Below are 14863 nucleotides of genomic sequence, written 5' to 3'. Positions count from 1 at the left end.
AACTAACTACCTGAACTTTCAGGAATACTAAGCATTTTTTCTGAATCTTAAAATGAATTTTCTTTACTCTGTGCATGCCCTGTCTATGATGTACATTATTGTTCATTAATCATCATGCAAATAATCAAATACTTTGTATCAGATAACACTATTTCTTTCCAGAATACCTGTCCTATTTCTTTCAGTCTCTGACATTAATATGCTTTCAACTATTTATTTGCACAGGAGGTTACTTGTTGGCTGTAACCAAAAGAAGGAAATTAAGTTATGCAATGAAAAGACACATCATGGCAAAACCTTGTAAAAGCTAAATAAAACCAGCTTTTGTTGTTGTTGTTCTTGTTTTCATTCCAACCTTTAAGCAGCATCACTGGGATGTGTTATAGCGATAGTGTTACATAGTTTTGGACTTAGGTATTGATAATTTCAACCTCTTAGGTAATCTCTAGAATAAAATTGTAAAGGTTATTCCTGCAAAGAATCTGCTTTGGTTTTAGCATGTGTTCTCCCCTCACACCCTGGAGCTCTATGGAATAATGGTTTAGATATATCCGTCTGTTTTGTTGAAAACAAAACCTTTTGTTAACTAAATAAAACCGGTTATATTTAAGATTGAATGTATGTCTGGAAATAAACTACATTGACATATGATATTAGAATATTCAAACTGTTTAAAAAAGTCAAGGCATTTGAAAATACATAAAAGCTTATTATTAATTCTAACTATAATTTTTTTCATTAGGGATTGAATACTGGGATATGATGTAGCTGAGCAGCCCAAATAGTGACCCCTAAAGGTTAGGAAGTACTACTTGCCAAACCTACCCGGACAGAAGAGCATGCACTATGGATAACCAAGCAGTCTATTATATTGGCCTGCTCTACATATGCTTTCTTAGATGTTTGATCTCTTGCTGAAACAAGATGTGATTTGGGAAAGGTTGCATTTGAGAGAGAAACTGTTTGGGGCTAATATTTTGGATGCACTAACTGAAGTTGGGTAGGACATCTGATTTATACACAACTCTTCCAAACCTGTTGAGACTTTTTTTTTTGTTTGGTTTGGTTTGGGTTTTGAAAGCTTGCTTGTGTCAGAGGCACTTTATGATGATGTTAGGGTCTATCATACAGTTCCATGAAACACCAAACACATAGGTTACTGATGTGTGTTAACTGCTTGTAAAATCCCTTCCCTGGGCAGAATAGTCTTCTGCTAACTGCTAGATTTCTTGACAGCAAAAGATTCTGAACCATTATGAAATTTTCTGGCCTGAAGTTTGGAACAAGACTCCACCATGAAGTAGTAACAGGCTTAAAAAGACTATGTAGTGTGTAACAAGAATTGTGTCTGTCTAGAGACACTGAAAATACTGACACCAGAGATTAAAAACAGGATATATAAAGATCAGGCAAATCAGTTCAATGTCAGAATTTATAGTGCCTTTTTTTGACCAGAGGAACATTATTAAGTTCAAAATACTGTAACTTTTTTTTAACTTAGTAACTGATTGTTTAAGAGTCTTAAGTACTACAGGGCCGTGCTGTAATGATGTGACTGAATGCTATCTGGAGTAGGAGATGGAAAACTGGTATTATTGTTAAAAGAGGAGTTTGATATAGGGAGATGACTGAAATATCATGGTTGATTATGTAAATTCATTAAAGCTATTAAGGTAAATACAGTCCTGTTGATGTGTTAACAAAATGGTATTTTCTGGGGGTGTACACATGGGAAATCTGGCAGAAATTAATAGTAAATCTCTATTCATCACTGTTGTCCTTACACCAGCCTTCAGAAAGAAATCTTATTGCTCTGTTACTGTTATTCCTATATAATGTTATATTCAGTCTGCTTTTATGCCTTGACTCATGTTTCAAATCATGCTGATAATATCTGTGAAAACTTAACATACCTTTTGCTCAAAATTCAAATTCATGAGTAATATATGAGTCTGCCTGATTTTGAAAGTAGAGGTCATCTGTCTAGCAGAAAATTTGATGTGACCTTAAATTTCATCTATTCCCCAGTATGCAGGAATGTAGAAAGTTTCATACGTGCAAATCTACCAATTAAAAGAAACCATAAATAGAAGGTTTTAGATATGGAAAAAAAAAAATCCTTCTTGGGAATTGCTTGTCCTTTGTTGAGGCTGATGTTATCTCAGGGAACAGTGGAATGGGAACAACCTGGAAAACTTTCTTTTTCATTGAAATTTTCCGGTTTGGCAAAACTGACCCAGAAGGTCCATGAGGTAAGCCGTATGCCAGACAAGTTTCCTGACAGTTTGGCCATCTTTCTCCCTCGCAGCCAGTCTACCAGGCTGATTTGGGTTTCTAGGGCCTTTGCCAAGTAGTCTTGCTGTGAACCAGGGTATGCCACCTGATAAATACTGTAAATATTTAGGGTTTTTTTGGAATTAGGAATTTTGAAATACTAAAATCCTGTTTTACCAAGAATTTTGATATCTGTCCTATTCTAATTTCAGTTGTTACCTAAATATTAAAATTCTTAAATTGTACGTAGTATGGCTGTATTATCCACATTTACTATGAACTGCCTGGCTTGTGTAGTTTATTACAGCAGTTTTTCTAAGAAAAAACATGTATCTACCTCTGTTAGCTGATGTGCTGCAGGAGTTAAAATTCCTGGAGTAGAAAAGTAACAATATTTTACACATATGTGGTAAAGATTACACAGGACAAAAATACTTTCTTGACACATGAAGCCATAGACCATCTGCTTTCAATGGAATATTGTCCTTTGCTAACTAGCATATATAAACTAAGATAAGCTTTTTCCTGTTGTAAAAAGAACCAAAAAGCTTCCACACATTTAACTTAATATAATTGTAGAAACTTATTTCCGAGTCATAATCAAACAATAGTTTTGGGCGTTTTTTTGCTGTTTGAACACATACCAAGGAAGCTGGACACCAAAGCTGGCAAGCTAAGGAATGATTCTTTTCCCCTAAAGAACTTACACATCAAAACTGAACAAGCCACGGCAAGTAGGGGGTCATAAATGAAAACAAGAGGAGAGGAGTAGGTTGACAATATCATGTGGTTATTTAATAAGGCATACCCATATCAGAGTTGGTTTTGTTTTACTTGGTTTTGTAGTTTGAGGTTTTTGAGGGCTTAGAGAGCATGAACTTTGTATGAACTCTGGTTTTCTAGGGTGCCTGATGGCTGAGCTGCAAGGCTCTCTAGCTGCATGTAATTGAAAAGACAACATATATTGATGTGTCAGGAAACATCACTTACATCTTTTTATGCTGCATTTACATCTTAAAGAAACTTATCAGCAGACATTCCCTCAGGTCTACAATAGCCATTATGAATGGGCTCTTATAAACAAGTGAAATACAAGTATCTGACTTTTTAATTTTTTCTGCTCTGGAAAGCAAATTCTGGTAAAGTCAATGGAAAACTAGAACAGCAGAGGGTTTATTATGGTTAGCAGAATGTGTTTTCAGTTATAACTAGTCCTTGACTTTGTGCTCAACATTTGAGGTGGATGGTGGGGAATGGAGAAGATAACTCTCCTTTTCTTCAATCATTCTGTAATTACCATAGCTACATGAGTAAGGGGAAGAATAGTAACATGCTCACCTTTCTGAATATGTAGACTCCGATACTCTGCAAAACATTTTCCTAACAGTGCTTAGCAGGACTCTGAAAGCCTTTATAAAACTGCAGAACTGTACTAAGCTCCAAAAAGTGATCGAGTGTCTTCAGTCTCTTTGTTTCCTCAATAGCTTCAGTTCTTTGAGGGCTTAAAAATTAAGCAGATGTGAAGTAGAACCCTTCAACAGTTTAGGCACAGACCTAAGAGTGATCAGAAAGTTGCAGGATTAACAGGCTGTTAAAGGATCTAAGTCTCCTTTGCTTTGCTAAGGCTGACAAATCTGGAATGACAAAAGTCTTTCTCAGAAAATGTCTATGTTTAACTTTTTTTTTTTTAATGTCAGAACATGATATCAAGGCTGTTTTCTTACTGACAGTTCCTTAATAAAATACTTAAATGGGAGGGGGTGGGAGTAGAACTTCCTCAGCAACAGAACAATCAAAGGACTGAATGGTGTTTTTCTGCGGGAAATACAGTTCAGTTTGTCACCAGGAAAAAGCTGAATTTACCTTAACCTAGTTTGCTAATTTTTCTGGGCATGTTTTTCTGACACTACATGGAGCATAAGAAAGGGTCTTAACTTTGCTAGGGATGATTGATTTATAAGAAAGGAAGGGTGCAACTAAATGCTTTGTCCTGTCATCTCTTATAAAGTATCTTCCAGCAAATGGTAAAACAGTATCATATTGGTGGTCCCCCTTTTCTGGTCATTCCTTAAAAAAATGGTAGTCCAGAATATTTCGGGAAAATAATTTATATGACAGAGGTGTTGCAACCTTATGAACAGAAAATCCAATTAATTGAAGCTTCATTTCCTTTTGAGGCAGCACCCGCTGTCCTAGTACCTTGATGATACTTAATAATGAGCCACTGGAGCTCATTAACAGGACTTAGTAATATTTGAAGAGGCAACACTAAAGAAATACCTGACACTAAGCAAATGATACCATGGAAGTATTACCTTTCTGCCTTGTCTATCACTTTAGTATCTGGACTGAGCAATAACAAAAAAGTGACTATAAAAAGGGTATCTAATGGATGCTTTCAGGATTACATCAATAGTTTTACCTGATGATGACACTTTTTCTGAAAGGCATATATTCTCTAACTTTCAAATTTGGCACATTCACATACCCCAAAAATTTTGCATGTGCTTCCTTTGTGAAGTATGTATAATCACCAAAAATAATCGGATAGCATCAATGGAGGTGTTACTTTAAAGTATACTTTGTTTGATTTGCCTGTTCTTAGTTTAAAGTCTTGACTGAGTCTTAGAACATTGTGTACTAAATGTATGTTACTAAACTTACTAGTAGCAAGCATTTACAGGTTTTCTGCTATATGTTATTCTTCTTCATAGGTAAACATAAAACTTCTTAGCTTGGAATATTCTGCTGAGGCTATTTTGCAAATTACTTGCAGGGGGCAGGGGTGGAGAAACATCAAATAAAGCACTAAAGCCCTAAATTTTCAGTTCTTCTATCTCCCCAGTTTCTGCATGTGCAGAAGTATTTAATAACCCACATAATATTATCTTGCCTCTGTACTTTTCATTACTTATTTGTTTTGCTACACTATGGTATCTACAATACAGAATTTGTTCAATCTTTGCAAACTCGGAGAGATCCCACAGTTGAATAGCAGGGGCTATCTTTTATTTATCCTTGTGGAAAACAGTGGTTTAGAAATAGTTCATCAGCTGTATCCATTTCATACACAACTGCAGGAGCTTGTTGTCAGCAGGGAACAGAACCAGATGTTACCAGTTCTTAGTTTCCTTACCTCGTAAGCACTGCAGCAAGCCAGATCTCAGGGTATTGCTGAGGTCTCTACGAAAACAACAAAGAAACTGGCACATCACGGTTACCATAAAGCAAAATTAATAAGAAAAATGGAACTATTTGCAGGTAGCCAACAGCTAATGCTGCAAAACTCTTTAGATGTGTAAACAGTCATCTGGTTTATAAGTTATTTCTGTTCATTTTGGTTTTCAATAGCAAATGAGTGCTATACTTCATACATGACAGCTCCATTTATACTCTCGAGTTTTAACCAGGTGCTTACTTACTAAAATCTTGAGAGAATAATACTTGAATTCAAAATGTTTTCAATAGAAGGGTGGAGGAAATCTCAGGACACAGTCTATTTATGGGCCCGAGACAGCAAAATTTCCAGGTAAAATAAATTCAGAATTGTGATTAATTACTCAAAATACCAGATTCTTTTGTAAAGCTGTATAAATAGGATCCACATTTTTGTTTTCTAGAATTTCTAAAATTATCTAGTTAGTGATTTACTTATTTTTTTGAACATTTTATGAAACAATGCTGGTAGGCTTTATCGTTATAATCAGATGCTATTATTGTTGTTACAGGATTGGCAATCACTGTAAATATGGGAAATTTTTGAAAGTAAATGGGAAATAAGTTCCAACTTTAATATGGGTTTACTTGCTGTAGGTCATGCCAACCTAATGATGCTTGGGGGGGGATGGTGGAAAGCAAAGGAAAAACTAATTAATTGATGTGAATAACACTTCATCAGGTGTCATAAATGATGGAAGAAAATTAATAGAAAAACTGTTAATTATTCAGCAGATTCACTCTGAGGTCACCAAAACTTTTCTTAAAGGAAGAAGTATCTAGGCATGCAGTTGCTGACAATTTAAAGGATCCCTCCTGGCATTTACTTTAGGTTATTTTCTTTGCAGGAAAAAGCAGGTGTGTAGTTTTAGTATTTGTTAGCGTATAGTGTGTCTCAGGTGAACTACAGGACTGTAACACCAGTTCAGTGGTGCTTAATAGTACAAAAGGCAAGGACATGAACTTAAAAACTAAGTCTTGAATTTCTGCTGTTTATTTGGAACTTATACCCTGAGATTTAAAAAAGACAGACCTGAGTATGATGGGTGAACCCAAAATAAATATGTGACACAACCACGGACAGGGCAAAAGAAATTGAAGTTTTGGATGAAGTAGAGGTGGTGTTGTCACCACTACATGAGTTGTGAAACATTGTCTGTGGTGTGGCCATCTGAGCTATAACAAGTGGAATGATGGCGGCAAACAGTAATAGGGAGGTTGGAGAAGCTCATCTCATAAGGAAAGCTAAGTGTGTGGCGTGGTCAGTTAAAGCCAGTGCTGAAAAGGGGCAGTAAGTCTTCTGTAGAAAAGGAGGCCTCAGAAAACTGGAGGAGTAACCAGGGGAGGGGAACAGGACAGGAAGAGGATGGGACTAAAAGATAAATGCAATACCTTATGAAGACAAATGAATATATCCTAGTGATTAATGAAGTTAGACAAGAGATTGTTTCTAAGGTTTTTAAAGGGCCTGCTACTGGGTGTAGGTTGTGTGAATGTGTATTTGGCAGGAAAGTCCTGAAAATATTTAAGATGCTAGTTGATTAAAGTTATGAAGATTGTATGATGTAGTGTCTACTCTGATGGAGTAGTTGTTCATAGTCCATGAAATTCTTTACTACCTTGTTTCTATGTTAATTTGTCATATGGTGTTGCAGCAAAGGTTTGCTTTGTAGAAAAGCAGAGTATGCAAGCCCATGTTAGTGCCATTAAGGAGCTGGTTGGTTGTTTATAAGCAGAAAGGAGGCCAGATATGTTTACTTGTTCTTAAAATTTTTAAGTTCTCTGAGACTTCAAAGAAAGGTGAAGAATGCTATTGCAATACAATAAATAGTACAGGAATCCAGCAAGCCTTTTCTTATTTTATAAATGTAGAATTTTAGTTGAAGCTTCTTAATTTCCATGCATGTAGAAACTGCTTGGATTTAAATTGTCTTAAATTAAAAGATCGCACAGCACCTTTTCAGTTTCTGATGCCTAATCTTCAATACCTAACTCTTTACTGATGCTGTTCAGCACATTTGAGCTTAGTTTTTCCAAATGCATTAAAATAACATTTGGAGATTCTTTGACATGTATCAAAACACGCACAAGAGGTCTTTCATTAATATAGATAAACTGATCCTGCAGAACTGGAAAATAAATGTAAAGCTATTCGGTGTTTGAAAAGTTATGTAAAATGACCTTATGATACAATATGCTGTAGCATATTTAATACTACGCTAAACTCCTCAAGCACTGGTTCATTTGGTCTTATTCTTGTTAGGTTTTGTGAGGTTTTTTGGTTTGCTACTTTCCCATCCAATCTCTATTTTCCTCTGTGAAGCTGTTTAAAGCAATTTCCTCTATACTGCTTTCAAACGGTCTCAGGATCTTCAGCAGTTCATGTGGGTTTGGCAGTAACAGGTATTTTAAATTCAATAAATTTGTATGAATAATTTCACTCCTGTCTTTCATGACAAGGAAACAAATTATCCATGCAGTGTATTATGATTTCTGAATGTATGTGTGACTCTTATAATAGCCTCAAATATTAAAAGAGCAGTTTGCAATGTGTCACACTTATTTGGGAAATTTAAGGAGCCTAGTGGCTAGGAACAGCTTTGAAATATTGCTTGATAGTATAGTAATCTACTGTTTGAGTACAGAAAATGTATTACAAATACCTAAACCACTTTGTATTAGGAAGAAAAATGTTTATACTTGTTTCCCCTTTATCTATCAAGAAAGGCAGGTGGCCAAATATCTTTAAAAATATTTTTCTTAATGCAGTTTAGTTGATCAAGTGATGACACAAGGGAAGAAAGTTATTGATGTCTACTGTGCATCCCCCAGCAAGCCCAGCCACAGGTTAGCTTCTAGTAATCTTTAAGAAAAAGTCAAAGACACTTTAAAAATTTCTCTGAATAAACCACAAAATTATGGCACTGAATCAATGAGCTACTTTTATAGTTGAAAATGTGAAATCTTACTGATTTCACAGGTAAATATTGCAGAACAATTTAACAAATTAAGTGGCAATAAATGTAGCTTAGAATCTAATACCTGAGTTAAAATTGTCAAGAGAAGATTTATTTAGATGTAAGGAAATAACTCATCGGTATGTGTTGTGGGGTTTTTGGTGTGTGTTGTCGTGTCCCCGTCCCGCGTGTCATGCCCCCCCCCCCATGAATTATAATATTAATGAATGCTTAGTGTTCAGTGGGGAAAGACCTTTTTTGCTGTTTATATAAACCATGGTATTTTCTGACATTTACTGCAAATGCATGCTGGAGAAATGTCTGAAGGTGGAGAAAGAAGCCTTATATTCCTGTCATTTCCAAAGTTCATGCTCAAGTTTATATGATACCGTGGTGTCTCAGAGTCACTCTGGGGAGTAACATCTGAATTTCAAATGCATACTGTGTGAATTATCCATGCTGGCTACTGTAGCTGTCTCTGAACATGCTTTAATCTATTGAGTTTAATGAAAAATAGGCATACTTCTAAAGAATTAACTTCCCTGATTTTGGGACAGAAAGGCAGGGGAGAATGAGAGAGAGAAACAAAACAGTAATTAAAGGTGAACAAGAAGCATTTTCCTTTTTAATGACGTTACTATTTAAAAAGCAGATGAAATGGTGAATGTCCCTTTTTTGAACTGGTTTTTGATTAAGAAACAAATTTGGAAATAGAATCTATTTCTTTGGTTATAAAACTGAGTTTAACTGAAGGTGTTTCAAATAGCTTTTTTCTTTTCAAAGGAGTTTTCACTCACAATGATCAGTTAAAAAATACCAGTTAAAAAAATCTATCCCAGCCAGCTAAACCCAGCCAGAAAATGGCCATAAGTGGTTGTGCTGCTGTCCCTGAGGTACAAATGGTAAATGGAATCAGGAACTGTCTCAGCAGGTAAAAGAGAAGGTGTATTACTTCTCCTTTAGGAAATAATATAACATTGTACTCTTCCCAGTCCTGGCTAGAACATGTTTCTTTCTCTTAGTATGAGAAATTGAACCTCAGATATATTAAGTTATCTTCATAAAAAGTACAGTTTCCATTTCAGAAAGCAAACACTAACTCTAAAGCAAGATACAGTTAAAGCTTTCTTAAGTAGAGTCATACTGATACAAAAATATACTGATACCCAAAGGGTTCGTTACTTGCCAGCAGCCAGGGGGGACACATCCAGTTGAAACTAACTTTGGAAACTGCTTAACCGACTTAAAATTCTTAATAAATTTATATTACTTTAAGATTAACAACTTCAACATAATTGTTCTCTTTTATTCTACCCTTATTTGACTATGAAAACACTTTGTTATTCAATCTGGAGTTATTGTTCAATTCATGAAACGCTGGACAATTACCCTGAGCTCTAAACTTGACTGGTTTGTGTGTTTCTGCCCAAATGTCTAAAATAATGTATTACAATTTACTTGGGATGATCAAAATTAGCTATAATTTGAAAGCAGAATTTTACTGAGGTTTCTAAATAGCTCTACAATACAAATAAAACCAAAACTGGCATATTACTTGGTACATGTCTGTATTGAAGAGTACAAGAGGAGAATGAACATTTTTACGTATAAACTACAAATTACAGTAATGAATAAAATATGGATTTTTTATGGCTCAGCAAGACTCATATGTCTTGTAACCAGGGCTGTTTTAATACTAGAGAACATGAAAAATATACTCATTTCTCTGAACACTGCTCCAGGTTTACACAGTGATGAACTTGCCGGTTTATTGTTATTGGGATAAAAATTATGTGTGGGAGACTGTCTAAGCTAATATATCCACCAGTGACTTGCTGTATTAACAAACATTCCCCATGGCTGTGCTAGCACAGCAGAAGAGAAGATGGTGGAATTGTCTTTGATGCCAGTGATACTTTGGGAAGCTATGAACCAATTTATTTTCAAAACAGCAAAGCAGCTCATCTAAAAATCTGCATTTAAAAATGTTAAACACCTTAAATTGGTTTCACCCATGTAGGACTAAAAAGGAATAATATAAGTCACATATACATTTGGATATCTTGCAACACAAATTAAAATGGTGGCTTTCTCCTTGTGTTTCATTTGCCTGTCCTTCCTTGTTCGAGTTGGAACTCAGGTCCTCTACCACAACTTGGTTAAAGGGAACTGTTTTCTGTGGGTTTTTGTGGGGTTTTTTTTCCAATGTTTTTAGCTAGAAGCAAAGACAACAGAACTGGCTGTTGATGAAATTTGCCATCCATGTTGTACTCCTAGGAAACTTGAATTGGGTTCAGATAAAATCTCAAAGTTTTGACTGGATCAAACCTCTCTCAGTCCTGGTATAATAAACCAGTGAAGGTCTAACTGTAAAGTGCTTGCACTGGCAGTGAACAGATTGGATACTATCTTTGCAGGTAATCAAATATAATTAAATATGGCCACTTAGCACTAAGTAGTGATAAGAGATTGTTTTGGTCTACATGGGTGTCAGTATCACCTATGGTCATGGCCCCTTAACAGTGCAGGGAAATACATTGTAAGGTGTGTTTGTAGATGGTACAAATCCATTCTGCCAATCTTACTTAAAGCAAAGTGATATTTTCCATTAAGGGGAAGTGGTAAAGACCTGCAGATGGCCAGCGCAGGTTCAAAAACGGTTTAGCTACATAGCTCTTAATCTCACTAGGTGGGATGACTTGTAATTTCAGTAGTGTGGGAAACTCTGGAAAAGCTGCTAAACTATATAGTGCTACATACAAAAGATAGATGAGGTAGATATATTTATTGCTGCTTTACAGTGGATGGGTGGTTAAGGGTTCTTGAGGTCATAATACTGTTTTATTTCTAGAGCACTTTTCAGGTTATGTGGCAACTACAACTTTCTCCTGCTGTTGAATCATTACTTGCAAAGCATTTGCTTCCTGCTTACTGTGTCATGTAAATAGTAACAACATAGGAAAACCTAAATGAAGCACCCTTCATCTGCGTGTTAGTTGTCACCTAATGTACTAGTGGAAGAATTAGTAATGAGATGTTAATTAGAGCATTTATACATCATATGTGCATTTGAATGTGTGACTGTGTGAAGCTGATTTTCTTCTGACAGTTTAAATTAGAGAAACACTGAGTGGAGAGAACAGATTCTGACTGACAGCAGGCAGAAAATATGCCTTACATAGAAATAGATTGTTATAATACTTCTGTGATTCAGCACTAAAGTCTTGAATATTATGTTAATAGTCATGACGTGACAAAGAATATTATGGGAATGAAACAGTATTCTGGTTGTGCTTCCTGTGGCCTTCTTGCTGAATATAGACAAATTTTGCTCTTAAGGATTTTGAGTCATGCCATCCTGTTTCAGCTCATTACTTCTTACGACAGTTTTGTTTTGCTAGGAAGCAAATATTTCAGCTCATAAGGTCTTTTCTATTTATATAGAATTCCTCACCTAAAGATGTTAAATTGAGGAATACATCATAAGGAAAAGGAAGCAGAAAATTAGCTTTGTTTCATCAGTAGTGGTCAAGGTCAGAAGCTCTGTCCTGCAGCAACTTCTGCCCCAACATTTTGGGTAAATGACACGGAAAGCTGTGATATATATAACTTACAAGTACTAGTTCTGGCACAAATAAGTTACTGTTGCTCATATAAGCCTTCAGAAAATCCGTTTCTAACTTTTAGACTTTGTTAATTTGATCAGTGCAGCTCTTACTCTCTGAGTGGCAACTTTACTGAATTCATCTTAAGAAGTGAAAGTGGTGCTTTGCTATAACATGGCTTTACACGCTTGCTGTAGTTCAGAAAACTGATTCTAAACACATCTCCCTGAAATTAAATACATCATTGTTAGTGGATTATGTATTGATCAGCTGCCTTTGGAACTACTTGGAAATGTAAGCAGCTACATGTGTACAGATCTGACAATGGATGACAGGACAGACAATTACTGTGCACACGCAGCAAGGTTTGTTATCAGATCCTGGCAACAAGTAGATTTGAATCTTCTGATATGGTTTTTTAAACAATGATCATCAGATAATGGTGAACTAAAGAGACATTCAAAACAACCAAAAAACCCTCCGTAAGAAGCCACCCACCCCCATGTCACAATAAAAATTAGGTAAATACAGATGTTAAAGGACTTATGTCTTGTGACAGGGGAAATGCATTAGAGCTGTGTGTGTTCACTTATTTGCTGATCAGTTGCTTCAGGGCTTAGCAAATCAAGTGGTCACCAAAGGAGTTATTTTCCTTTCCTGCTTTGAGAGGGCAAAAATTCCAGATGTTAAACCTGTGAGGTTATGACTTGGTTGTACCATGTCTACAAAAGCTTGGATGGTTGACAGTGCACACTAAAAAGTAAAGCTTTAGTCCCTGGGCCCTAGTCCAGTCTGCTTTCCAATGGACCATGCTGCTTTTTGGGACACTGTGATAGATTATGGTTCTTGAAGACATCTCTATATGTTGGCTGTATGTATCTAAGATCTATGAAGAAAAAAAAAAAAAACCAAGCCAGCAAACTTTACCTGTATGCGGGCTAAAATGAGAACATCAGACATGCCTATAATCTCTTTAATATCTGTTCATTTAGGACTGAAGTAATGTTCAAGTTTTTGTTTTGATGGATGAAGAGGCTTTGCTGAAGCACCTATATAACCTATAAATAGGACCCAACTCTGAACAAAGATAAGGGCTACCAACTCTGTCATCAGTGTAAGAGATTTGTAATTTCTACAAGTAGACAGAAGATGCTACACTGGCACTTATTTCTGAAAGACACCCTATAGCTTGTCCATTTGCGCATAACTTGGGGACTGGATGGGATGGGGAGTGATGGGATGGGGATGGAGAGAGGCTACTTGCCTTGCCAAGAATCTGCCTGAATGGGATATTTGGAACCTTCTCATCCAAAACCAACAAGATCCAGTGTACTACTTAAACTCTTCCTGCAAGGGGCCTTTACACTGACATAAAGTCCATCATAAGAGAAATATAATAGAGTAAAACAGGCAAGCTATGTTAAACACTTCTGAGGTCAGGTAAAAAAAGCAAGTATTTCTGTGTCTGGAAATATATCCAGCAGACTCTGTTTAGAGAACTTCCATGTCAGAGTGTTTGGGTGGTTTTTTGGATGGTATGGGGTTTTGGGGTGTGCTTTGGTGTTTTTTGGTTGGTTTTTTTGTTGTTTGTTTGTTTGGGTTTTTCACTTTATGTTTCAGAGAAACCACTCAAGTAGCTGTGGAATGTCTTTTGTGTTTTTGTTTAATGGGTAAACTGTGGGACTGGGGGTGTTACTTTTGAATCCAGTCTTCACTTTGTGGCTGTATGTTCTCTACCTGGTGATCTGAACAATATATTCTTTTCTTGCTTTAGTGTGGGGTCCTGTTCAACACACTGGTTTTTTTTTCCTTATTGGCACTTTCCCTGTTCTTTAAAACTACAGAACTCACAAAACTCCTCCAACTTTGCTTTGAACCACTGCGAATTACTGTCTTGTCTTCTGTATTGACTATCCTCATTGATCTAAACTGTATGCAAGACTGATCTTTACATGCAAAGACATATGGTGATGAGAAGTATTATAATTCCTCATTATTTGTATTGGAGCTTGAAATATTTAATCTCTGTCAGACCTGAAACTTTAATACAAAGCTTTGTCCTCCACAATTGCATAAGCAACTTCATTCTGATCTATTGTTCCATAAGCAGCTGAGCAGGGAGTATGCTCAAGGGATGATTTGAAGCTTTATCTGATAAATAAAATGTCCAGAAGAGAGAATAACCTGGGAAGAGGGATAGGAAGATGTAAATGTCTGTTCTGTGTCAAGCCTAAAGAGAAAGAAAATCTGTACCTCCAGCAAAACTAGAGTACACGGATGTTATTGTGTTACTGGAGATGAAGGACCCCCTCCAGAATCACCAGCCCAATTTCTGGGGTGCACTGGCTGCCAGCTCAAGTGAATAGGCAAAGGGAAGGAAAGATTGCTTTATTCCTTCAGATAGCCCTGCCATATAAATATTAAGATAACTGCAGGTTCTGAAGCCTTCTTTAAGATCCAGAAATTTCAGCTCACATTGACATAAAATTTGGGAAGATTGTATTTTAAGTCATTCAATAAAACTAGGAATGTAGTAAAAAGACAGACATGACACATTTTCAGTCCAGATGTGTTTTCAGTAAAGCTTTTTTCTTATAGTGGAATAAATCCTGAAATATTTTCCCCAACTGTTGCTAATCAACAGAGAGGTTCCTGGCTATCAGGCAGCTAATCTTGCAAACTTAACAAAGAACTGCTTAAACCACAATCTTCTCCTCTAAAAGAAAAAATCTACTGTTTGCTTGATGTAAGTTGTACTGATGAGACCAAGGAATTCAGTGGTCTGAGACACCAGTCTTGATAAAATGAATA

This window comes from Falco biarmicus, chromosome 3 (genome assembly GCF_023638135.1).
Source record: "Falco biarmicus isolate bFalBia1 chromosome 3, bFalBia1.pri, whole genome shotgun sequence".
NCBI lineage: Eukaryota > Metazoa > Chordata > Aves > Falconiformes > Falconidae > Falco > Falco biarmicus.
This window is presented reverse-complemented; position numbering follows the sequence as displayed.